Source organism: Pongo abelii, chromosome 15, assembly GCF_028885655.2.
Source record: "Pongo abelii isolate AG06213 chromosome 15, NHGRI_mPonAbe1-v2.0_pri, whole genome shotgun sequence".
NCBI lineage: Eukaryota > Metazoa > Chordata > Mammalia > Primates > Hominidae > Pongo > Pongo abelii.
In genome coordinates this window covers 916696-943866 of record NC_072000.2, presented here as the reverse complement: position 1 = coordinate 943866, position 27171 = coordinate 916696, and the positions used below count along the sequence as shown (strand labels likewise).

At 40.1% G+C, this 27171-nt stretch overlaps 1 long non-coding RNA gene across 7 annotated transcripts in view; it reads right to left on the bottom strand.

The window, feature by feature from the left end:
• Nucleotides 1-27171, bottom strand: part of LOC134759994 (uncharacterized) — a 38193-nt gene that overhangs the window by 5947 nt on the left and 5075 nt on the right. Inside the window, exons 3-4 of one of the 7 annotated variants that reach the window (XR_010136897.1) lie at nucleotides 1299-5284; nucleotides 382-519 (exon numbers count right to left, since the gene is read on the bottom strand). This is a non-coding gene — a long non-coding RNA (uncharacterized LOC134759994). The other 6 variants (XR_010136901.1, XR_010136900.1, XR_010136899.1 and 3 more) reach the window with 6 other exon arrangements.

Below are 27171 nucleotides of genomic sequence, written 5' to 3'. Positions count from 1 at the left end.
GTGAGGCAGTGCAAAAACCCGCAAAGTAAAATGCCCCTCACAGACACAGTGGAGCACAGCGTAGCGGCTCCTGGTGGGACGCTCATGATCCACATCACTGAACCAGATGGGAGCAGGGAAAATATCCCAAGTCATAGAATGGCTTGACTTGACCCTTGGGTCAGATATGTCTGTGTTTCAATTGGCATTGTCACCTTCTAATTTTGTCACTTTGAAAATATTATTGTATTTATTTTAACTTCATTTTTTCATTAACTGTAAATTATGTTTTATCAGTAGAGCTTCAAAGGTATGAAAACATTTATAAACACAATTAAGTTGGTGAATTTTGAATACAATTAAGTAGTAACATATTTCATTTGTTAAAAATTCTTAACTTACCAATTTCTTCAGCAGAATGAGTGTAGTACGTTTCCCAAGTCTGTTTTTTATTTGTTTGAGAGGTGATTTGAAGCAGAATCTCACAGCTTTCTCTTGGAAATACTACCAGGTGTAAAGACAGGAATAGTTTCTCTTCCACTACAGTGGTAGGAAATGAATACATATCCACAAGCAAGTGAGGTAGATTAATTGTCAAATTACATAAATTTATCCCATCAGTTATTCTTTTTTTCAAAACAGAGAACTTGTGAAAGTGAATATCTCTGTTCCATATGCCACCAGCTGGGTGTCTGAGGGTAATGCTAAGATTTAGGAGCTGAGACTTGTACCTCCTGGAAGTGTTCACATATGATTAATTGTTAACTAAATGACTTGTTATGAACATAATTAAATTACATATTTATTTTCTGAAAGGGATAGATACTTTGGCTTTTCTTGATGAGTTATAAGATGTAAGCCCCTTATAATGTTTTTATTTTATTTTATTTTTTAGATGTAGTTTCACTCCTCTTGCCCAGGCTGGAGTGCAATGGCACGAACTCGGCTCACTGCAACCTCCACTTCCCGGGTTCAAGCGATTCTCCTGCCTCAGCCTCCCGAGTAGATGGCATTACAGGCGTACACCACCACACCCGGCTAATTTTGTATTTTTAGTAGAGACGGGGTTTCTTCATGTTGTTCAGGCTAGTCTCAAACTCCTGACCTCATGTCATCTGCCCGCCTCGGCCTCCCAAAATGCAGGGATTACAGGCATGAGTCACCATGCCCGGCCATAATTTCCTCTCTTTTATACCTTAGATTTGAATAATTTTTGCTGGATTCTTCAAACATGAAGTATTTTTTAAATTGAAAACTAACTGAATGACTCTAACTGGTAAGTAGAGGTCTTAGACCATTGACTAATAGCTAAGGCCCACCTTGATCCTGCAAAAGGGGACCACTGAAGGCCCAGTTGATTATTCCTGGGTGTCTGCCCTGCAGGTGTCCAAGCCTGCTCACACCAACCATGGAAGGAGCCTTTGTCACTGCCAGAAGATATAGAGCCTTGGTAAGCTGGAAGTTCACAGGCAGATGAAATTGAGGTTGAGATAGAAGAAATGTTGGGAGATTCTTTCTAGAATGGAATTGTTATTGTCCTGAGACTGTTTCTAGACTTGGTCTAAGAAGTTACCTAAGAAGTATTGCAACAAAGAAAAAGTGTAAATGAGTAGAACTTTGAGGATCTCAAAGGTTAGGTGGAAAAGGGCTTTATTTCATAGGGAGGAGAAAACAAGTTTACAAAGAAGGTAGGAAGGGAAGCACAGGATGGAGGGTAGCAAAATCTGATCCCAGATAAGGTAATGTTTCACCTTGAAGTCAGCCTGTTCTTAGGCAGGGGTATGTATAAATAAGGGTTGTAGGTTTGCTGAGGCTGTGGGTGAGTCAAAGTTCACAGGCTGGTTGGAAGAAGAGAAACAAGCAAAATTTTTGCAACGAGTTCTTTGTTTTGACCACTGAAGACTAAATTACTGAACGGTTGTTCATTTTTAAAAATAGGAATTTGCAATCTGTGTCCATATTTGTGATAGGTTAAAAAAAAACAGAGGAGACCATCCTAAAAGTCATAATGGGAAGCACGTTTCTCTTCACTAAGCTGTTCTTTGAGAATACAAAGAATGGGGGAATTTCTTTAAATATACCTATTTCCAGAATTACCTTCACCCACAACTGTTCCTTTCCCTAGACATCTCTTCCATTTGTCTGTTTCTGAGTTATATTTTTATTATAAAGTGGTAAATATAATTAGAGTTATTTGTTGATATTTTTTTAGTAATTCTGTCAAATTATTTAACTTGAAAAGGGGTTTATGGGAGTCTCAGATTTATAGAAGGTAGCTCAGCAGTATAGATGGGCTTCTGGGACATGTGACTGTCCTCTGCAGTGAGAGCGGTGATGTGAGACTGAGCCCTGAATTTGTGGGATCTGTGCAAACTCTAAGTTGTGTCAGAATTAAATTTTGGGGCAACAAATGGGTGTTGGAGAATCAGTGGGTTTTCAGGGAACTTTACACATTGAGGATCAAAAGCATTGTACAAAGAGAGACAATGTGGGGGCCTCTGCTGGAGAGAGACTCCAGGTGTCTCAGGGAAGGTAGGATCTGCTCCGCACACAGCCTGCTACCCCATGCACTGCCCTGTGGTTCCAGGCATCCTCCCAGGGTGAGAAGGACCAAGGACTCTGAGGGAAGAAGTTCTGAGAACAGATGACCTCTGCCCTCCTGCCAACCTGAGGCCACCACATGTTTTTCACCCACTGAACATACGCACAGAATGTTGATGTGGTCAAGCCCCTCCCAGGACAGGTCTTCGGCATCAAGATTGTTGCCACGCTACCTTTCCTCATAGACTTTCCCACCAAAAACCCACACACGTGCCTACAAGACCCCTGGCATATGCTCTATCTCAGACCCCGTATCTGCAGGGGCAACCTGGTTTTTTCACCATCCCAGGCTTCTGTGCCACCTGATCATAATCTCATCTTCCTGTATGGACATAGAAATAAGTCAGAACAAAGTTTCACCTAGGTCAGTATCTGTAGCATGAACCAGTCCTTCCATCAACCCTGAACTGTCTCCCAATTGTGGTTTCTTAATAGCAACTTACCCTCTTTTACCTTTTAGTTCACCTCAAACCGTTTTTTTAAGTGCACACAGTGTGCCCAAGGCCACCCTTCAGTTGCCTGAATCCAGCACCTACTAAAATTCAGATGCCCAGTAGTTCAAGACCATGGGCCTAGACCAAGTTTTTGCAGAGGGAAATACAAGTTAGAAATGAGAGGCTCTATTCTCCCATTTGAAAATAAAAAAATATATATTTTTCTTTTCCCTTTTCTTAAACAATGTAATTTAGAAAACTTTTATTATTAATTTTTTGAGATAGAATCTTACTCTTTTACTTAATCTGAAGTGCAATGGCATAATCATAGCTCACTATAACCTTAACCTCTTGGGTTTGAGCAGTCCTCCTGCCTCAACCTCTCAATTACCTAGGACTATAGGCATGCACCACCATGCCTGGCTAACTTTATTTATTTTTGTTTTTTTTTTTTTCAAGACAGTGTCTTCCTCTGTGGGCCAGGCTACAGTGTAGCGGCATGATCTTAACTCAGTGCAGCCTCCACCTCCCAGTTTCAAGCAATTCTCCTGCCTCAGCCTTTTGAGTAGCTGGGATTACAGGCCCACACCAAAACGCCTGGTTTATTTTTTATTGTTATTATTTTTAGGAGAGAAAGGGTTTCACCATTTTGGCCAGGCTGGTCTCTAGGCCCTGACCTCATTATCCACCTGCCTCCGACTCCCAAAGTGCTGGGATTACACACGTGAGCCAACATGCCCAGCCATATTTATTTTAGTTTATTTTTTTATGGTGACAGAATTTCACCATGTTGCCTGTACTGGACTCAAACATTTGGCTTCAAGAGGTCTTCCTGCCTTGGCCTCCCCAAATGTTGGAATTACAGGCATGAACCACCTTGCCTGGCCTGGAAAACTTTTATATGTACCTTTTTTTCTCTGCTTCTTTGAAATATAAGCAAATCATTTTAACAGCTAAATAAGCCTTTTGCCATTTTTCGTGACAAAAAATTGTCTTTATCTAAGACCTGGAAACTATTGCTTTGTTTTTTAATTAGGCAAAGATTTATCTATTTTTTATTTTCAGTCTTTTGAAGTAGGCACAGCTCAGTACAGTGGCTCATGTTTTTAATCCCAGTGCTTTGGGAGGCTGAGATGAGGGAATTGCTTGGGCCTAGGAGTTTGAGACCAGCCTGGGCAGCATAATGAGATTCCTTCTTTATAAATAATTAAAATAAACTAGCAGGCCATGGTGGCACAGGAGGCTGAGGTGAGAGAATCATTCGAGCCTAGGAGTTTGAGGCTGCAATGAGCCATGATCACACCACTCTACCACAGTACTCCAGCTTGGGTGACAGAGGGAGACCCTGTCTCTAAATAAAGAAGTAAATAACAAAATGTGGTTTTCCATACATAAAAATAAGTAAATAAACAGATAAATAAAATAGACATGGATTTGCTTAGAATAAAGCTAATTAGAAGACAACAGAAAAGTGGGCACCAAAGATGGGCTTCACCCTAGCAAATGATTCCAGCCTATTAGGACACTCACAGAATATTCCCTGCAGCATGACCCACATGAGAGTAGAATGTCATCATGTCAGGCTGTACCAGCGTGGGAAGGCTAAACACTGTGGGGAAGAACCTCCCTTATGGAATAGTATCAAAAGGTGAGAGCCCAGCTCCTGCCCTGATGGGCTACAGAGATGAGTTCTTGAGATAACACATTGCAGAAACATGCATAGAGTGGTTTAAACTTTTTTGTCTGTAACCCTTTCTCCATTTTCCTGTGAAATCCTCGCTAGTAATTATGTTAGCTTTTAAGTTTTGAGGGTCTGGTAGGACTGAAGCTGCATGCTGCAAGAAACACCTGGGGCAGGAAACTAATACAAACTGCAGCCACAGACGTAAATACTCATGGCCTAAAGTAACGTGAAAACAATACAAAAGTCTTTATTGTTATTTGCACAAGTGTGTGAAGAGACTTTCCACATAACCAACTTGCCACTGAGACTAATGAAGGCCCGATTCCACTGGAACAAGACTATGAGTTACTCATGGGAAGGCTGTAGAACAAAGCCCAGAGAGATTTCATATTTGAGCCCGGGTCCTGGGTCTGTCCCCCTCTTCTTGGGTTTCTCTCTGTAGAGACCGCTATGTGGCTGTTCTCAGCACAGCCCGGTGCTGGCTGAGGTTGGTGGTTTAGTGCATCTGCTCTGTTTCCAAAAAGACGGAGGAGCTGGCCACATCAAACGGCTCCTCATCAATCTGAATGCAGCTTGTAAAAAGTGCCTAGAAACCACGCAAAGAAAAGTCAGTGGTCTTCCTTGTTTTCACTGTATGTGACACCTCCATTAGAAATTCTGCTTTTCTCTGCACTCCAGACTGGGTGACAGAGCGAGACTTCACGAAAAAAAAAAAGAAAGAGCGAGAGAGAGAAGGAAAGATAGAAAGAGAAAGGAAGAAAGAAAGAAAGAAAGAAAAGAAAACGAGAAGAAAGGAGAAAAGAAAAATTCTGCTCTTCATATTAGGCACATAAGGAGAATCTGTATAAATCTCCATCAATGAAGGAAGGCAGAGGACAAGTTAAAGTCTTGGAATACACATCTGAGTGCACAGACTCTTTCTTCAACCGTCTTCTATTTATTCTGCCAGCTATGGCCTGAGTATGAACATGACAGATACACAAGAGTTCCAACATCTGACAATCTACTTCAGTCCAAGAAGAAAGCCCACTCTCTTGTTCCCCCTACAACTCATGGTACTAAGAAGTGGTGTGGGACTACCCAGATGAGTTGACAAGAGAAGCCTTGCTTGGAGGGACCTGTCCTGGCCTGCCCTATGTTATTTGTAGGTGCACCCAGACAATAGCCAGGGGCATCAGGGATGAGGACTGAGTTGACATCTGGGTTATCAGATAAGACTTTTACATTGAGCCTTTGTAAGGCAGAAACTCAGAAATTTCAGGGCACAACGAAAGAATATCTCAATCTCTTGAGCATCTCTCACAGAGATGGATACAGAGCTGTCTCAAGAATGTGGATTCCTGGTTTCTTAACTGCTGTTGGGTTCTGTCACTAATAAAGTGTGTTAAACTCTTCAAGGTTCCATCTACTGGGCCCCTTGTTTCTGTAAGACCTACCTAAAGGCCCCACTATGCTACTGATTGCTCAGTCTCCTCTTCCATGTCAACTCTTTATTTGTACACAATTATGCAAACACAACTTCCTCTTAATGCTCTGGAAAGAACTAAATGCAGCCTGGGTTCCAGGATAGAAGAGACAGCTGGAACATAACCTTGTTTTTCTTACCATCTCTGGGACCCAATAAAAGTCACTGTGTATTCGAGGCTTCCCCAGCCTCCTAGCATGCACAGTGGGGATGATGCTAACATCTATTTCCTAGGGGATGGATTAGGTGTATATAAGATAAGACATAAAAATAATGATGTGGTGTCACCTGTAGATGATGCACACACTTATAGATGGAAATATTAGGAGAATAGGTGGGAGGTAACATGGGCCACAACTCAAAAAGGACTGGGATCTGGCAGGGTGATCTTGGGAATGTCACTTCTCCACTGGGCCTCACTTGCATTCTGCTCCAGTACGAAGTTGAAATTAAATGTAGATATTGTCCTCTGTCATTCATATAGTTTAGCTGTGTGTCTCCACCCAAACCTCATTGTGTATTATAACCCCCAGGTGTTAAGGGAGAAACCTGAGGGGAGATGATTGGATTATGGGGACAGATTTTCCTCATGCTGTTCTTGTGATAGTGAGTGAGTTCTCACGAGATCCAATGGTTTCACAAGCATCTGGTATATCCCCTGCTCTCAGTCACTTCACTTGTCAGCCACTGTAATTGGAAGGTTTCTGAGGTGCCCCCCCAATTAGGTAGAACTGTGAGTCAATTAAACTTCTTTTCTTTATACATTACCCAGTCTCAGGTACTTCATCATTGCAGTATGAGAATGGACTAATACAGGAATTCAACTTTACAGTGCTTTCTCTTTATATTTAGAATCATATCCATGTGCCTTATCACGCCTATGACAGGGGAAGTCTTCACAAAGTGTCCCAGAACTAGGTGGTTAGTGACTCAGTTTTCTATTGAATAAAATGGCCTACTGCCTGATGCCAGTAGTATGGCCCTTCGGTTTTGAGGAAAATATCATCTTGTAGGTTGGCCAACAAGGAGATAGGAGTCCAGCTCAAATTTGTTTTGTGATACTGGCTTTAAGGCAGTGATTAGAAAAGGCCTAAGAAGTGGGTTCTGTAGGGGATTGCTGGAAGGGAAGCAGGAATATGGAAAGTCATGAGACATACACAGTCATCTCTTCTTGCTTCCTCACAGGTCACATGCAAATTCAGGGAGAGTTAATATGAAACACACAAAGGAAATTTGGGCTCTAACATCTGCAAACTAATTCTTCATGGACTTCAGTTGGCCATATTGGTTAGAACAATTTCAGCCAATGTTTAAAAATCTCATAAACAGATGCAATTTCAGTGTTTCAACAAGCCGTTTCCTATTTTCATTCTGAAGATCCGTTTTTTAAGTCATTTTTTTTAACAGTGTAGGGGTTACAAATTCAGCTTCTGTCCAATGAAATACAGAAAAGGATTTCACTTTTGTATTACCTCAGGCTGCTATGCCAAAGAACAGTAGATAGGCAGCTTATAGACAACAGGACTTAATTTCTCACACTTCCAGAGGTTCAAATTTGAGATCACAGTGACAGCAGGGTTGAGCTCTGGTGATGACTCGCTTCTGAATGTCAGACTGCACACTTCAGGTTTTATCCTCATTTTGTAGAAGGAGGATGACAGCCCTCTGCAGTTTCTTGTATAAAGCCAGTAATCTCTATATGAGGGTCCCACCCTCAGGGGTTATTTACATCCTACCTCCTTATAGTATTACACCGGGGGTTACAATTTTAACACAAATACAGAAGAAAATTTATTGTAATTCTCAAGTTTTTTTTTCTGTCTTTGCTTTTGTTTGTTTGTTTTTGTTTTTGAGACACAGTTTCACTCTTGTATCCCAGGCTGGAGTGCAGTGGTGCGATCTCGGCTTATTGGAACCTTCGCCTCTCAGGTTCAAGTGATTCTCCTGCTTCAGTCTCCCAAGTAGCTGGGATTACAGGCATGTGCCCCCACACCTGGCTCATTTTGTATTTTTAGAAGAGACAGTGGTTTCACCATGATGTCCAGGCTGGTTTCAAACACCTGACCTCAGGCGATCCACCCGTCTCAGCATCCCAAAGTGCTGGGATTACAGGTGTGAGCCACCGCACCCTGTCAAGATTTTTTTAAATCTCTCATTTTTCTACTACTGGGTTTTTCCTGTTTGCGCCCTCGATCTTTCTCTCTGTCTCTTTTTGTGTAAACCTTTTTGTCTAATTCTTTCTCTCTATTGTATTCCTCAAACACAGAAAGCAAGCTCCAATGTTATGAGATGCTCCATGCAGAGACCCACATAGCAAAGACCTTAGGGGGTGCTCAGACCAGTAGAGAGAAGGAACGTCAGGCTCTCTGTCCACACTAAACCCTGCCAATTTTCACACGAGTCAGCTTAAAGGCTCATACATTCCCAGTCCAGCTTCAGTTAAGACCACAGCCCCAGTCTCATAAAAGACCTGAAGGCAGAGGTAGCCAGCTGAACTGTGTCCAGATTCTGGTCCACACAAATTATGAGATATTATATGTCGTTGAAAAGCACTGAGTTTTAGGGCAATGTTGTCAGAAAGGAGCAGATATCTAACCTCATCTCCCAGGTCCTAGGATTCTCCATCCGTCTGCTTATATCTTCCTCAGGCTGTCTGCAGCCAAACTAGTTCCTTTGTAACCTCTATCAGACTCACACCTATGAGTCTCTTCACTAAGGGTGGCTTCTCCCTGACACATGCTTGTGCAGATGCCTTCCTGTTGTCATCCTCATCATGGATTAAAAGTCACCCCAGTGAGGCCTGAGGTCCTCCCATGGAATAATTTTCCAGGTTTTCTTCCCAACAATCTACTTTATATTATAGTCCTTGCTCTTTTCTTTCACATATACTTGCTTTAGTATTTTTGTCCAGCTGTCCCCAGACTGTTTGGTCCTGGGTTGGGGGGTGCAGGCATGATGTAATAATTTTCTGTACCACATGTTGGACCCACCAGGTTAGCTGGCAAAGGGTGAGCGCAAGGGAAAACAGACTGGCTGTGGTTATATGGGGGATCTCTAATATCCCTTCCTCTTTTCACCACATGATAATGTGGAGGTCACTCATAACAACATGAGGTGTGTGACTCTTACTTGTTCCAGCTGCTCCAGTAAAGCTCAGTGGGCACCAGAAACAGCAGGCTGTAACCACCTCCAGGCCATCACTAATATTACAGCCCCATGCAGGAGCACTACGGAACAAATCAGGTACCTTGATTTTTGTGTCCTCAAGACACTGGTTCTTCAAGGTCCTAGGGGATAAAGTAGCAGGATCTGAAGGTCCCAAGTATAATGAGTGACCTAAGAATCCTCTTTTGCCCTCTCTTTGCCTCCACCTTTTCCATTGTGCTATTTACTCATGAAGTATCCTCCACTTATCCAGTGAAATCATTTCCTACCACTTTCAAATGAGGACCTTAAGAACCCAGCAGTAGCTGGGATTTTCGTGGACTTCAGGCCTAGGAGTCCAATGCTCTGGCACATTTAACTCTGTCTCATCTTCATCTACCCAAGAAGCCTCTCAAGTAGCCATGGGTCCCTCTGATTTGAAGGACCTGCAGAGAGTGGATGCATTTTTGCAGTCTCAGAGCAAGAATGCAGGCAAGCAGACACTTAAGAGAATGTGAAATCATCGAGGTCACCCACTTCAGGCACTCCTTTTTATGAGGAAGAAAACAGGCTTTCCTGTAGGCATTGTCTACATTAAGCTGAGGTGGAGCATAGCTCATTTTACTTTCAGGTGCCCTCAGAGCTGGATGCAGAACCCCAGTCCTGTCATCTTGAAACTGACATGGAGAAGTCCCCATGTGAAAAGAACCCTGGATCTGCTCATTTTCTGTGCCCTTGAATGTGTAGCTACAGACTCTAATTTGCAAAACAAACCTGATAGGTGGGACGGAGCCAAGGCCTAGGAAGCTGGAGCCCTCCCTAATGCTCTGGAGCCTGCCTACCTCCCGAGATCTGGACCAGTCCCTGCCTCTTTTGGGACATCAATTTCCCAATTGTAATAAGAAATTAAATGAAAAACTGCATAAGCACATGCTCTGTGAGAATTTGGTGTCAGAGTCCTCAATACTGGATGATTATTGGGATGGGGTGGGTTTGGGCCCCATGGGTTCTCAGGCCTCCTGTCATACCCAGTGCAGTAGATGTAGAGCTCTGGACAGCCAGGTCTTCTTTCCTGAGCCAGCTGATTACAATACAATGGACCAAGGGCTCTCATCTTAAATATGGTTTCACAGGATAACCCACATTCAGCCACCACCTGCTCTGTGCTTCCTATATTTTGGGGAGCTGATGAAAACCACAGAATATTGAGGGAGCCCAAGAAACTAGACTTGTGGGCCTGGAGAAAAGAAAAAAAACACTTTTCTATTTCTCTCAAACTGTAGAATCTCTTGTGAAATATTTAACTTTGATTATGTCTGAGCTTGATAATAGGTTCATGTGTTAACAGCTGCTTAAATTTATTTTTTCTGTGAAGTGTGGAAAAATGTCTTTGCCATGTTTTAAATGAACTTCTAAAAGCTCTCTTCAGAGTGGAGACTTGAGCATCTTTGTGATATAAACTGCACAAATATGTTGCCAGTTTTTCTTTTTGTTTTTGTTAAAATGTTTTGTTTTATTCTGGTTTGGATGTCTTTTCGGGTTTTGTTTTGTGGCTATTTATTACTACATTGTAACTTCTCCTCTAATTGACTGACAGGTTTGTACATTCTCAATAAAATATTTTGGTAAAATCTTTGTAAATACTGTGTAGTAAATTTTACATTACATAAACATAAAATAGTCAAGACTATCATGATGAAAAAGACAGACTGAGTTCTTAAAAAGTAAAATATGAAACAGCTAAAGTAGTGTGTAAAGGGAAACTTATAGCACTAAATGCCCACAAGAGAAAGCAGAAAAGGTCTAAAATAGACACCGTAACATCACAATTAAAAATACTAGGGAAACAAGAGCAAACAAATTCAAAAGATAGCAGGAGACAAGATTTAAGATCAGAGTAGAACTGAAGGAGATAGAGACACAAAATCCCGTCAAAAAATCAATGAATCCAGGAGCTGGTTTTTTGAAAAGATCAAGAAAATAAGTAAACTTCTAGCCAGACTAATAAGGAAGAAGAGAAGAATCAAATACATGCAAAAGGAAATGATAAAGGGAATATAACTATTGATCCCACAGAAATAAAAAGTATCAGTAAAGAATATTATAAATACCTCTTTGCAAATTAACTAGAAAATCTAGACGAAATGGATAAATTCCTGGACACGTATACCCTCTCAAGTCCAAACCAGTAAGAAGTCGAATCCCTGAATAGGCCAATAACAAGTTCTAAATTTGAGAAAGTAATTACAAGCCTACCAACAAAAAGAAGTGCAGGACCAGACGGATTCACGTCCGAATTCCACCAAAGGTACAATGAGGAGCTGGTACCATTCCTTCTGAAACTATTTCAAACAACATAAAAAGGGGTACTCCTCCTTAACTCATTTTATGTGACCAGCATCATCCTGAAACCAAAACCTGGCAAAGGCACAACAAAAAAAGAAAATTTCAAGCCCGTATCCCTGATGAACATCGACGCGAAAATCCTCAATAAAATACTGGCAAACCGAATCCGGCAGCACATCAAAAAGCTTATCCACCACGATCTAGTCAGCTTAATCCCTGGGATGCAAAGCTGATTCAACATATGCAAATCAATAAATGTAATCCATTACGTAAACAGAACAAATGACAAAAACCACATGATTATCGCAACAGATGCAAAAAAACCTTCAATAAAATTCCACACCTCTTCATGGTAAAAACTCTCAATGAATTATGTATTGATGGAACCTATCTCAACATCATGATAGTTATTCATGGCAAATGCAGAGCCAATATCATACTGAATGGGCAAAAACTGGAAGCATTCCCTTTGAAAACCTGCAAAAGAGAAGAACACCATCTCTCCCAACTCTTATTCAATATTGTATTGAAAATTCTGGCAATCAGCCAAAGAAAGAAAGAAAATAAGCGTATTCAAATAGGAAGTCAAATTGTCTCTGTTTGCAGATGACATGATTGTATATCTAGAAAACCCCATCATCTCAGTCCAAAATCTCCTTAAACTCATGAGCAACTTCAGCAAAGTCTCAGGATACAAAATCAATGTTCAAAAATCACAAGCATTCCTATACGCAATAATAGGCAAACAGAGAGCCAAATCATGTGCGAACTCTCATTCACAATTACTACAAAGGGAATAAAATACCTAGGAATCCAACTTAAAAGGGATGTAACGGACTTCTTCAAGGAGAACTACAAACCGCTGTTCAAGGAAATGAAAGAGGACACAAACAAACGGAAAACAATCCGTGCTCATGGATAGGAAGAATCAATATTGTTAAAATGTCCGTATTGCACAAAGAAATTTATAAATTCAGTGCTATCCCCATCAAGCTCCCTTTGACTTTCTTTACAGAATTAGAAAAAAAAAACTACTTTAAATTTCTTATGGAATCAAAAATGATCCTGCATAGACAAGACAACACTAAGCAAAAAGAACAAAGGTGGAGGCATCAAGCTAGCTGTCTTCAAACTATACTAAAAGGCCACAGTAACCAAGACAGGATGGTACTAGTACCAAAACAGAGGATCTTACTCCATCTCCTGGGACAGAGTGCAGTGGTGCAATCACAGCTCACTATAACCTCAAATTTTTGAAGTCAAGCAGTCATGCCACCTATGTATCCTGAGTAAATATGACCACAGTTGTGCACACGACCACTCCTGTATATTTTCTTTAAAAAAAATTTGTACAAACAGAATGTTGCTATATTGCCTCGACTGGTCTCAAACTCGTGGTCTCAGGCAATCCTACTGCCTCAGTCTGAAAGTGCTGGCATGAGCCACCATACCTGGAATTTTTTCTCTTTTAAGAAAAAAGGACTTTAAATAATTAATAGTAAAATAAAATAAAGAAAGGTATTGCATAACGATAAAGGGTTCAATTCTACAAGAAGTTTTAGCTATCCTAAATGTAGATGCACCCAACTTTGGGGAACATAGAGTTATACAACAAGTACTGCTAGACCTACAATAAGACTCAAGCAGACACACAATAATAGTAGGGGAATGCAACTCCCCACTAAGTGTTTGACAGATTATCTAGGCAGAAACTTAATGAAGAAATTCTGGAGTTTGATTTGACACATGATCAATTGAAACTAATAGACATTTATAGTATATGCCACACATCATCTATGGAAAGTAAATTCTTCTCATCTGCTCACAGAATATACACTAGGATTGACCACTTCCTAGCCATAAAGCAATTATCCATACATTTTTAAAAAATTAAAATTATGCCAACCATATTGTCAGCCTACAATGGAACAAAGGTAAAAATCAATACGAAGAAAATCTCACAAAATCACAGAATGATATTGAAATTAAACAACTTGCTCGTGAATGAATTTTGGGTAAACAGCAAAATTAAGGCAGAAAATTAAAAAAATTTTGAAATAGATGAAGAGACACAATATAACAAAATGTCTGGGATGCAGGAAAAGCACTGTTAAGAGGAAAGTTGAGAGTGCTAAATACCTGCGTCAAGAAGTTAGAAAGATCTCAAACTAACAATTTAAAATCACACTTAGAGAAACTAGAAAAATAAAAACAAACTAACCCCAAAGCTAGCAGAATGGGAAAAATATTCACAACCTATGAACCTGAAAAAATCTAATACTCAGAACCTATAAGAAACTTAAAGAATTCACAAGCAAAAAATTACCCCATAAAAAAGTGGGCAATAACAGACACTGTTGAAAAGAACACATACAAGTGGCCAAATAACATGAAAAATGCTCATCATCACTAACCATCAAGGAAATGTAAATAAAAACCACAATAAGATACCATCGTACACCAGTTAGAATGGCTTTTGTGAAAACGTAAGATGATAATACGTTTTGAAGAGGTTTTAGAGGGAAAAAATCACTTATACACTGTTTATAGGAATACAAATTAGTTCAGCCACTGTGGAGAGCAGCTTGGAGCCTTTCCAAATAACTGAGAGTTAAACTATGATTCAACCCAGCAATTTCACCGCTGGGTATATTCCCAGAAGAGAATAAATTCTTCTACCAAAATAGCACATGCACTTGTTGGTTCATCACTGCACTATTTATAAGAGGAAAGACATGAATCAACCTAGGTGTCTAATAATGGTAATTTTTTTTTTTTTCAGAGATGAAATCTCACTGTGTTGCCCAGGCTGGAGTGCAGTGGCACGATCACAGCTCTCTACAACCTCCGCCTCCCAGGTTCAAGCAATTCTCCTGCCTCAGCCACCCGAGTAGCTGGGACTATAGGCCCGTGTCACCACGCCCGGCTAACTTTTATATTTTCAGTAGAGACGGGGTTTCATTATGTTGTCCAGGATGGTCTCGATCTCCTGACCTCATGATCCACCCACATCAGCCTCCCAAAGTGCTGGGATTACAGGCGTCAGCCACCGTGTCCAGCCTATTAATGGTAAATTGAATATAAAAAGTGTCACATGTACACCAATACTACTTAGCAAAAAACAAAACAAAACAAAACAAAACTTGTCCTTTGCAGCAACGTTAATACAACTAAAGGCCATTATACACAGCAAATTAAAGCAGAAATGGAAAAGGAAAATACTGCATGTTCTCACTTATAAATGTAAATTAACACCGGGTACAAATGGACATAAAAACAAAAATAATAGACAACTCTTAGAGGGTGGAGAGAGGAAGGGACCAAGAACTGAAAAACTGTCTACTTAGTACTACGCTCACTGCCTGGGTGATGGAATTCCTCACATTTCAAACCTCAGCATTATAAAAAATACCCAGGTAAAAAACCTGTGTAGGTACCTCCTAAATCTAAAATAAATTTGAAATTCTAAAAAGAGATCTTACTCTCTCACCCAGACAGGAATACAACACCATGATTATAGCTCAATGCAGTCTCATATTCCTGGGGAACTCAAGCAATAGTCTTACATCACCCCCAACTTCCTGAGACTACAGGAACATTCCGCCATGCATGGCTAATCTGTAGAAATATTTTTTACATACAGCTTGTCACAATATTGCCCAAGGTGGTCTCAAACTCCTGGCCTTAAGTAATTGATATTGTTTGGCTCTCTGTCCCCGACCGAATCTCACCTTGAATTGGAATAATCCCCACTTGTCCTGGAAAGGACCCAGTAGGAGGTAATGGAATCATGGGGGTGGGATTTTCCCGTGTTGTTCTCATGATAGCAAATAAGTCTCATGTGATTTGATGGCTTTATAAGTGGAGGTTCCCCTGAACACAGTCTCTTGCTTGCTTCAATAATGGTGAGACCTCCCTAACCATGTGAAACTGTGAGACCGTTAAAACTTTTTTCATGATAAATTACCTAGTCTTGTTTTTGTTCTTATTAGCAGTATAAGAATGGTTTAATACAGTAATCCTCTTGCCTTAGCTTTCAAAGTAGCTGGAATTACATGCACATGTCACTGTGCCTGGCTAAAACACCTAGTTTAAAGATGCTCATTCAGCTAAAGGAGAACATAGAAAACTAAACAGAAAAAGAAAACAATGCATGAAGATAATGAGATTATCAACGAAGTGATTAAAGGTACAAAATAGAAACATAAAGTGTGGAGCTGAAAAGTAAAATACCTGAATTTAGAGATTCACTAGAAGGCCCAGCAACAGGTTTGATCTAGCAGGAAAAAATCCAGCAAGCTTGATAAGAAGTCATTTGAAATTATAGGCTGTGGAGGCTAAAAATAATTTTAAAAATTAAGAGAGCCTAAGGTACTTATGGGATACAATTAAAATGGCCAATATAGTTATAATGGGAATTCTAAAATAAAAAGAGAGAAAAGAGAGCAGCAAAGTTATTTCAAGAAACAAACAGTGGCTGAGAACTCTCAAAATTTGAGGGAGAAAATGACCTAAAATTTACTGAAACTTTACCAATTCTAACTATATTCTTTGTTATTATAATGAAGATGCACAGAATACTTTACTTCTGCTATATATTTGAGATAACAAGACTTAAAAGTGACTGTGAATCTGTGCCAATAGATTTATAATACAAAATGATATAATTTGTGACATCAAGAAAACACTTAGGGAGCCATAAAGAGGCAGGGTTTTATATGCAATAGTAGTTATTCTTGGTAATAACTATAGTAACAACAAAGAAAATACCTATAGTACTTAGGATTTTGAGACTAGTCTGGGCAACATGGCAAAACCCTGTCTCTATGAAAAATAACAAAAATTTGTCAGGAGTAGTGGTGCGCATCTGCAATGTTATTGAATTTGTTTAGTAGTTCTAATAGTTTTTGGTGTAGTGTTTAGAGTTTTTCACATATAAAATTATTTTCTCCACAATCAGAGACCATTTGACTTTGTCCTTTCCAATTAGTATGAGTTTGAGTTCTTCCTCTTGCCTAATGTCCTTGGCTAGGACTTCCCGTACTATGTTGAATAAGAGGGCTGAAAGTGGGGGTGATTTTTGTTGTTCCAGATCTCAGAGAGAAAGCTTTCAGCTTTTCCTTATTCAGTATAATGTTAGCATTGCTTTGTCATAAATGGCCTTTATTGTGTTGAGGCACATATCGTCTATTCCTAATTTGTTAAGAGGTTTCATCATAATGAATATTGAATTTCATCCAACGCTTCTTCTACATACGCAAAAGTTACAAAAATTAAAATACTTAATGTGATGGTCAATACAGGGTGTCAAATTGATTGGAGGATGGAAAGCATTGATCCTGGGTGTGTCTGTTAGGGTGTTGACAAACGAGATTAACATTTGAGTCAGTGGGCTGGGAAAGGGAGACCCACTCTTAATTGGGTGAGCACCATCTAATGAGCTGTCAGTGAATAGAAAGCAGGCAGAAAAATGTTAAAAGGAGAGACTGGCCTAGGTTCCCAGCCTACATCTTTCTCCTGTGCTGGACGCTTCCAGCCCTCAAAAACCAGACTCCAAGTTCTTCAGCTTTGGGACGTGGACTGCCTCTCCTTGCTCCTGAAACTCGCACACAACCTGTTGTGGGATTTTGTGATCTCTCCAGGGAAGCCCGACTAATACACCTAGAAACAAACTTAACTAAAAAGGTAAAGGATCTCTACTCTGAAAACAATAAAACATGGATAAAAATATAAAATACAAATAAATACATGAAAAAATCTTGTGTTTATACCCTGGAAGACTACTTTTAATATAGCTACCCAAAGTGATCTACAGATGTAACCTGATTTTTATCAAAATATCAATGACATCTTTTCAAAGAAGTAGAAAAAATATTTTAAATTTATGTGGACCCACAAAAAACTCTGAATAGACAAACAATTTTGAGGAAAATAAGCAAAGCTAAAGGCATCACTTTATCAAACTTCAAAACTTCCTATAAAGCTATAGTAACCAAAACAGCACTGTATTGGCATAAAAAAAAAATAAATAGACTAATGTGCCCAATAAGCCCAGAAGTTAATTTATGCACCTAAAGCCAACTGATTGTCAACAAAATTGCCAAACACACACTTTAGGGAAAAGCTAATCTCCTCAATAAATGGTACTGGGCCTTTTAAATATTTATATTCAGAAAAATTCTACTAGACCATTGGGCCTTGCCATATATGAAAATCTACTCAAACTAAAGACTTAAATGTAATGCCATAAATTATGAAACTATTAGAGAAAAACATAAAAAAAGCTTTATAACGTTGGACTGGGAAAGGATTATTAAAATAAGATGTCAAAACATACGCAACAAAATCAAAACTAAGAAAACAACATTATGTCAAACTAAAATGCTTTTTCATATTAAAAAAACAACTAAAAGATTGAAGAGACCGCTTAGGCAATGAAAGAAAACGTTTTCAGGCTATACATATGACAAAAGGCTAATATTCAGAATATATAAGAAACTTTAAAATCTCAAAATAAATACACTTATAATCTAATTTAAAAAATGCAAAAGATCTTAACAAACGTTTGTGAAAAAGAGATACAAAAATGGCTAACTGGAACATAAAAAGATGTTCTACATTACTAATCACCAAAGAAATGCAAATCCAAACCACAATGAGGTACCACCTCACTCCCATTAGAATGGCTATAATAAAAATAAATAAATAAATAAATAAAAAGTACTAATGAGGATATAAAAACTAGTGAATGTATACATTGTTGGTGGAATTGTAAATTAGTATGGCCATTATAGAAAATAGTATGGAGGTTTCAGAAACAAATTGAAAATAAGTCTATTATATGATCCAGCAATTTTACTTTTGGCTGTATATCCAAAAGAAAGGATGTCACTGTGTCAAAAAGATATTTGCATTCTCATGTTAATTACAGAACTATTTATAATAGCTTATATATGGAATCAATTCAAATGTACAGCAACAGATAAATGGATAAGGAAACTGTAATTTATATGCACAGTGAAATCCTATTCAGCCATAAGAAAGGATAAAATTCTGTCAGTTAAGAGAGCATGGATAAACCTTGAGCATACCATGTTAAGTAAAATAAGCCACATAGAGAAACACAAGTACTTTATGATCTTATTATCTCACTCATTTGTGTAACCTGAAAAAAAGGGTTGATATAAGCAAAGAGTACAACGCGGGTTACCAGAGACTGAAATAGGAGGACGGGAAAAGGCTGCTTAGTGTTACAATTAGACAGGAGAAAGAAGTCTTTGTTTTTTATTACACGGTAGAATAATAATAATTAATGAAAAGTTATCGCATATTAAAAAATACCTAAAAGAGACCAGTTGTGGTGGCACATTGCTGCAATCCATACATTTTGGGAGACTGAGGTGGGAGAATCACTTGAAGACAGAAGTTCAAGATGAGCCTGGACAACATAATGTGACCCTGTCTCGGTGAAAAATTAAAACATTATCCAGGCATGGTGGCAGGTTCCTGTGGTCTCAGCTAATTGGGAAGCAGAGTTTAGAAGATTGTTTGAGGTTACTGTGAGCTAGGATTGCACCATTGCACTCCAGTCTGGGTGTTAGAGCAAGATCCTGTCCCTAAAAAAAGTTAATACATAAAGATAAAATAAAATAGCTAGAGAAGAAGCTTCTGAATGTTCTCACCACAAAAATAACACAAGCATGAGGCAATAAATATACCAAGTACTCTGATTTTTATTGCTATACAACATACACACATAATTGTTTCCCCAAAGTATGTACAATTACATGTGTCAATTTTAAAAAATGAAGACTATAATGTAAAACCTATAGCTGTAAAATTCCTAGCACAATACAGAAGGGTGAAGCTTCATGACAATTGGTCTTGGCAATAATTTGGGGGATGTAACATCAACGGATCAGACAACAAAAGCAAGGGAATACACATGGTACTAAATCAGTGTGAGAAAAATATCCCAAACAGGCAAAGCAGAACATGGAATAGATATATGCACAATTATGTACATTGTAGTATTACTCACAAACATACTACCTGGAAGCAAATGTACCTTTAAGGATGAGTAGATTCAACAAACAGGGCACGTATATTCACTGGGATAGCATTCAGCCTTTAAAATAAGGAAATCTTGAAAAGTACTACAATAAGGACAAATCTTGAAAACATTCGGTAAAGTAAAACAAGACAGTCAAAAAGGAAAACCGTATAATTACACTTATATAAAATATTTAGTCAGTCAAACTCATAGAAACCAAGTGTTGTAGTCTCAGCAGTGCACCAAGATGTAACGGTATCTCGTAGTCTGAGATCACACCCAGAGTTCTTTTTTCTACCTCTAAAGAGATTAAGGAGCATGAACACAAAGGTGATGTTGGAGTGAAAGTTTGATAAGCAAGAGAAAAAAGCTCTTTGTCAGCAGAGATAGGTGTCTGAACTGGGTGCCCTCTATGAGGCTGGGGTCCAGGGTTTTTATGGACTTGGAAGGGAAGGGAAGGGAATGTGCATAGTTCACAGGCCGTCTTGAAAAACGTGTGGCTCAGCTTGGCCCATGACTTTGGCCCGGTACCAATCAGGAGCTGAAGGGATGATTCATAGATGCAACTTAGCTTGGCCCAGGACTTATCAGAAGATAAGGTGAAAGCTTGGCCAAGCAGCTTGGCCCGGGAGCAATTAGGGGCTGAAGTAATTATTCATAGAGATTAGACTTACAGTTCAAGTAAAGGAGAGTATCGACCGGAATGCACCAGAGCCCACTGTGCTTATGCCCACAAAAGGAGAATAAACTTTTTCCTGGGAGCCCACTGACTGTACAAAGGGCAAAGGCGTTTCTTTTTTCTTTTTCTGTTCTTTCTTTCTTTCATTTTTTTTTTTTTGAGATGTACTTTCATTTATTTATTTATTTATTTATTTATTTATTTATTTATTTTGAGATGTAGTTTTGCTCTTGTTGCCCAGGCTGGTGTGCAATGGTGCGATCTCAGCTCCCAGCAACCTCCGCCACCTGGGTTAAAGCGATTCTACTGCCTTAGCCTCCCAAGTAGCTGGGATTACAGGTATGCGACAGCATGCCCGGCTAATTTTGTATTCTTAGTAGAGATGGAGTTTCTCCATGTTGGTCATGCTGGTCTCGAACTCCCGACCTCAGGTGATCCGCCCTTCTCTGCCTCCCAAATTGCTGGGATTACAGGCATGAGCCACCGTGCCTGGACAAACAAAGGCATTTCTATGCCAGTTCAGTCTTGTTCCCTTAACTAAGTGGGCTGGAGGTTTGTACAAGTTTCTATCCAAATGGGCCAGAGGTTTTTCTATCTGTGCAGCCATGGGCAGGTCTCCAAGCACAACACCAAGTGCTAGTTCCCTTGTTGGTGTCTGCAGCTTGATTTTTTCCAGGATTCATTTTATATTATGCAGGGATGAGACATTGACCCAAGGTCCAGCGACTTTCCAGGGACCCTTCTGTTGCTACCTACCTAAAGCAAGCTAACTAACTTCTTTCACAAGCAATGAGTATTCACTTTTACTTTTGTAAGACAAAATTGTCTAAAACCTATTGCAAAACAATAGAACTATACTTACCACTTCTAAACCATATACTTAAAATGTTAGAAATGACAATGGCATGTTTTTAATGACAATTAGAAACTTAAGACTACCTAAAAGGCACAGTTACAAAATCTTCAAAAATCCCCTTCAAATAATAAAGGTTTCTCCTCACATAATTGTTTAGATTTAACTATAAGTTGATTGTGAATTTACGATTATTTCCCTGACTACTCACCAAGATGGAATAAAATAATCACTAGAAACCAAGAAAAAAGGGAAATTTATAGCACTAATATCCACATCAAAAAGCTAGAAAGGGCTGGGCATGGTACCTCATGCCTGTAATTCCAGCACTTTGGGAGGCTGGGGCAGACAAATCACTGGAGGCCAGGTGTTCAAGACCTGCCTGGCCAACAGAGCAAAACCCCATCTCTACAAAAAAAATACAAAAATTAACTGAGTGTGGTGATGCACATCTGTAATCCCAGCTACTCAGGAGGCTGAGACTGCAGAAATGACTTAAAACTGAAAAGTGGAGGTTGCAGTGAGCCAAGATCATGCCACTGTACTCCAGCCTGGGCAACAGAGTGAGACTCTCCCACAAGAAAAAAAAAAAAACCTAGACAGATCTAAAGTTAACAGACTAATATCTTGATTAAAAGAACAAGAAAACCAAGTGAAAAAGAACCTGAAAGCTAGCAGAAGACAAGAAATAACCAAGATCAGAATAGAGCTGAAGGACATAGAGACACTGAAAACTCTTCCAAAAAAAAAAAAAAAAAAAAAAACTCAACCAATCCAGGAGCTGCTTTTATGAAAATAATTAATAAACTAGATGGAACACTAGCTAGACAAATAAATAAGAAAAGAAAGAAGAGCCAAACACAATGAGAAATAATAAGGGAGATATCATCCCTGATCCCATGGAAATAAGAACAACCATCAGAGAATACTGTAAACACCTCTATGCACATAAACCAGAAAATCTAGAAGAAATGGACAATTTATTGCACAAAAAAAAAACCGTCCACAAGACTGAAACATGAATAGATCAATAATGTGTTCTGAAATTGAGGCAGTAACAACTAGCCTACCAAGCAAACTGAATTTGACCAGAAGTACAAAGGGGAGATGGTACATTTTCTCCTAAAACTACCCAAAAAAAATTGAAAACAAAGATGTTCTTTCTAACTCATTCTATCAGGCCAGCATCATCCTGATACCAAAACCTAATATAGATACAACAACAACAACAACAAAACATCATGCTAACATCTTTGATGAACACCGTGCAAAAATTCTCAATAAAATACTGGCAAACTAAATCCAGCAGCACATTAAAAAGTGCATCCACCACAATGGAATTGGCTTGTTCCCCAGCATGCAAGGTTGGTTCAACATATGTAAATCAATAAATGTGACTCGTCACATGAAGAGAAGTAAATAAAAAACCACATGATTATCTCAATAGATGCAGAAAAAGTATGCAATAAAATTCAACATTCCTTCACGTTTAAAATTCTCAATAAACTAGGAAATAAGGAAACATACCTCAAAATAATAAGCGCCATATACAACAAACCCACAGACAATATCATACTGAATGTGCAAAAGCTGGAAACATTCCCCCTGAAAACTGGCACAAGAAAATTATGTCTTCTCTCTCCACTCCTATTGGACACAGTATCGGAAACCTTGGCCAGGAAAATCAGGACAGAGGAAGAAATAAAGAGTATTCTAATAGAAAGAGAGGAAGTCAAATTATCTTTGTTTGTAGATGACCTGATCCTATATCTAGAAAGCCTTATCTTCTTAGCCCCAAAGCTTCTTAAAGTGATAAGCAACAGTAGCAAAATCTCAGGATATAAAATCAATGTGCAAAAGTAGCTAGCATTCCCATACACAAACAACAGGCAAGCAGGGAGACAAATAATGAATGAACTTTCATTCACATTTGCTACAAAGAGAAAAAAATACCTAGGAATACAGCTAAGAAGGAAAGTGAAGGACCTCTTCAAGGAGAACTACAAACAACTGCTTACATAAATCAGAGTGGACACAAAACAAAAGTAGAAACATTTCACGCTCATGGAGAGGAAGAATCAGTATCATGAATATGAGCATATTGCCATAAGTAATTTATAGATTCAATGCTATTCCCATTGAACTACTGACATTCATCAGAAAATTAGAAATAAAACTTTAAAAATTCATATGGAACCAAAAAAGAGCCCAAATACCCAAGCCAAACTTAAGAAAAAAAAAAAAAATAGCTGAAAGCGTCACTGCCTAACTTCAAACTATACTAGTACAGTAATCAAAGCAGCGTGGTACTAGTATAGAAACAGAAACATAGATAAATGAAACAAAATAAGGAGCCTAGAAATAAAGCCAAAAACCTACAACAACCTGATCTTTGACAAAGTCAACAAAAACAAGGAATTAGGGAAAGATCTCCCTATTCAATAAATTGTGCTAGGAGAACTGACTAGTCATATGCAGAAAATTAAAACTGGAACTCTTCCTAACACCATAGACAAAAATTAACTCAATATGGATTAAAGACTTAAATGTACAACCTAAAACTATAAAAACCTTAGAAGAAAAAATCTAGATAATAGCATTCAAGATATAGGCAGGAGGAAAGATTTGACGACAAAAAGGCCAAAAGCAATAGCAACAAAAACAAAAATTGACTAATGGGGTCTAATTAAATTAACAGCTTCCGCAGACCCAAAGAAACTATCATTAGAGCAGAGAACCTAGAGAATGGGAGAAAAAATTTGCAACCTATCCATCTGACAAACGTCCAATACCCAGAATCTATGAGGGACTTGAAATTTACAAGAGAAAAACAAACAACCCCATTAAAAAGTGGTCAAAGGACATGAACAGACATATCTCAAAAGAAGACATACATGTGCCCAACAAACATGAAAAGCTCAACATCACTGATAACTGGATAAATACACATCAAAACAACAATGAGATACCATATCACAACAATTACAATGGCTATTAATAAAAAGTAAAAAAATAAAAATAAAAACAGATGCTGGTGAGGTTGTGGAGAAAAGGGAACACTTTTACACCGTTGTTGAGAGTGTAAATTATTTCAAGCATTGTGGAAGAGAGTGTGGAGACTCCTCAAAGACCTAGAAGCAGAAATGCCGTTTGAACCAGCAATACTATTACTGGGTATACACCCAAAGGAATAGAAATCTATTTTAAATATACATGTATGCATATGTTCATTGCAGCACTATTTACAATAGCAACGTCATGTAATCAATCTACATGCCCATCAATGATGGACTGGATAAAGAAAATGTGGTACACCTACACCATGGAACACTATAAAGCCATAAAATGTAATGAGATGATGTCCCTTGCAGGGACATGGTTGGAGTTTGAAGCCATTAATCCCAGCAAACTAATGCAGGAACTGAAAACCAAACACCACCTATTATTATTCCACCTTATTAACGGAAGCAGATCAATTAGAACACATGGACACACTAGGAAGAACAACACACACTGGACACCTGTTTCATGGCATGGGGGAGGGGAAGGAGAGCATCAGGAAGAATAGCTGCGGATGCTGGCCTTAGTACCTCGGTGATGAGATGATCTGAGCAGTAAAGCACAATGGCACACGTTTATATATGTAATAGACCTGCATATCCTGCACATGGACCCCTAAACTTAAAATAAAAGTTGAAAAAAAGTTTATCACATATGGACCCCTGAACTTAAAATAAAAGTTGAAAAAAAATCCTTATCTGGTGGATTCTCTATGTTAGAAACAAACTGAGGATCCTGAAGCTCCCGCTGGGAGAATCAGGGATGGAGGCATCCTGGGGAGCCGCTGCCAAGGCCGTCCGCCGTCCCTACAGGCCGCCTCCCTTCCCGGCTAGTGATGGAAAGGAGAGGGGGAATGTGAACAGCTGTGGAACTCAGACTCTCGGGAACTGAATCAGGCCCCAGCCCCTGCCCCCCATCCCAGTCCAGCGAGCATGCCCGCCAGTCTTCCCACCCAGCCAGCCCAGCCCTCAGGATTGTTAGATGGAACAAGCCTCCATCATCACCCAGGCATGGAGGGAAGAAGCCCTGGTCTTTACCAAGCAAGTCCTGGTTTCCAAAGTGCTCTCCGAAGAGGTCTCATGTTTGTCACACCTTAGAAAGCCCCTTTCTGCTCTTCTTGCACCCAGCATGTTGGCCAGTCACGTTCCCCTGCTGAGCTCTTCACACATAATTAGGAAGTCAACACCATTGCTAAGTCGGATCAGCTCCAGAGTCTCCATTATCAGTTTTATCAGATCCCAGGAACCTGCCTGCTCCCAGAGGTGACAGAGAAAAATCAAGGAAGGATCTGTATGGGCACTGACCTGGATGAAACCCTTGCGCATAGCTCCTTGAAGGCATTCAGCAATGCTGACTGCCTAATGCCTGTAGAGATTGAGGGGATCAGACACCAGATCCATTTGCTCACGAGGCCTTATATGGATAAGTTCCTGAGATGACAGGAGGAACTGCTTAAATGTGTTTTTTTCATTGCTGTCTTCATTCCAGCCTGAACAAGTATGCAGATCCTGTTGAGAGGTGACAGCGTGCTGGCAGTCCTCATAGCCCTCACTCGCTCTCAGGGCCTCCTCTGCCAGGTCTCCCACTTTGGCGGCACTTGAGGAGCCCTTCAGCAAACCGCTGCAGTGTGGGAACCACTTTCTGGGCTGGCCAAGGCCAGAGATGGCTCCCTGAGCTTGCGAGGAGTTGTAGACGGAGAGGTGCGGGCGGGAAGTGGAGATGCGCACGGTGCTTGTGGGCCAGCGCGAGTTCCGGGTGGGCGTGGGCTCGTTGGACCCCTCGCTCGGTGTGGCCGGCCTGCCCCACCGGCCCTGGGCAGTGAGGGGCTTAGAACCTGGGCCAGCAGTTGGTGTGCTCAATTTCTCGCTGGGCCTTTGTTGCCTTCCCACGGGGCAGGGCTCTTGACCTGCAGCCCGCCATGCCTGACCCTCCCCTACTCCGTCAGCTCCTGTGCAACTGGAGCCTCCCCGACAAGCGCCACCCCCTCCTCCATGGCACCCAATCCCATCAACCACCCAACGGCTGACGAGTGCGGGCGCACGGCGCAGGACTGGCAGGCAGCTCCACCTGCAGACCCGGTGCAGGATCAAATGGGTAAAGCCAGCTAGGCTCCTGAGTCTGGTGGGGACGTGGACAACCTTTATGTCTAGCTAAGGGATTGTAAATACACCAATCAGCACTGTGTATCTAGCTCAGGGTTTGTAAATGCACCAATTGATACTCTGTATCTTGGTATTCTAGTGGGGACAAGGAGAACTTTTGTTTCTAGCTCAGGGATTGTAAACGCACCAATCAGAGCCCTGCCAAAACAGACCACTTGGCTCTACCAATCAGCAGGATGTGGTTGGGGCCAGATAAGAGAATAAAAGCAGGCTGCCTGAGCCAGCAGTGGGAACCCACTCGGATCCCCTTCCACACTGTGGAAGATTTGTTCTTTTGCTGTTTGCAATAAATCTTGCTGCTGCTCATTCTTTGTGTCCACAATGCCTTTATGAGCTGTAACACTCACCGTGAAGGACTGCAACTTCACTCCTGAAGCCAGCGAGACCACGAACCCAATGGGAGGAACGAACAACTCCAGACGTGCCGCCTTAAGAGCTGTAACACTCACCACGAACATCTGCAACTTCATTCCTGAGCCAGCGAGACCACGAACCCACCAGAAGGAAGAAACTTTGAATACATCCGAATGTCAGAAGGAACAAACTCTGAACATGCCGCCTTTAAGAACTGTAACACTCACCATGAGGGTCTGCAGCTTCATTCTTGAAGCCAGTGAGAATAAGAAACTACCAGTTCCGAACACACTGTGATGGGTGTGCTGGACCAGTGTGGGGTGTTCTGGGGTGGCCTAGCCCATGAGTCATGTTTGT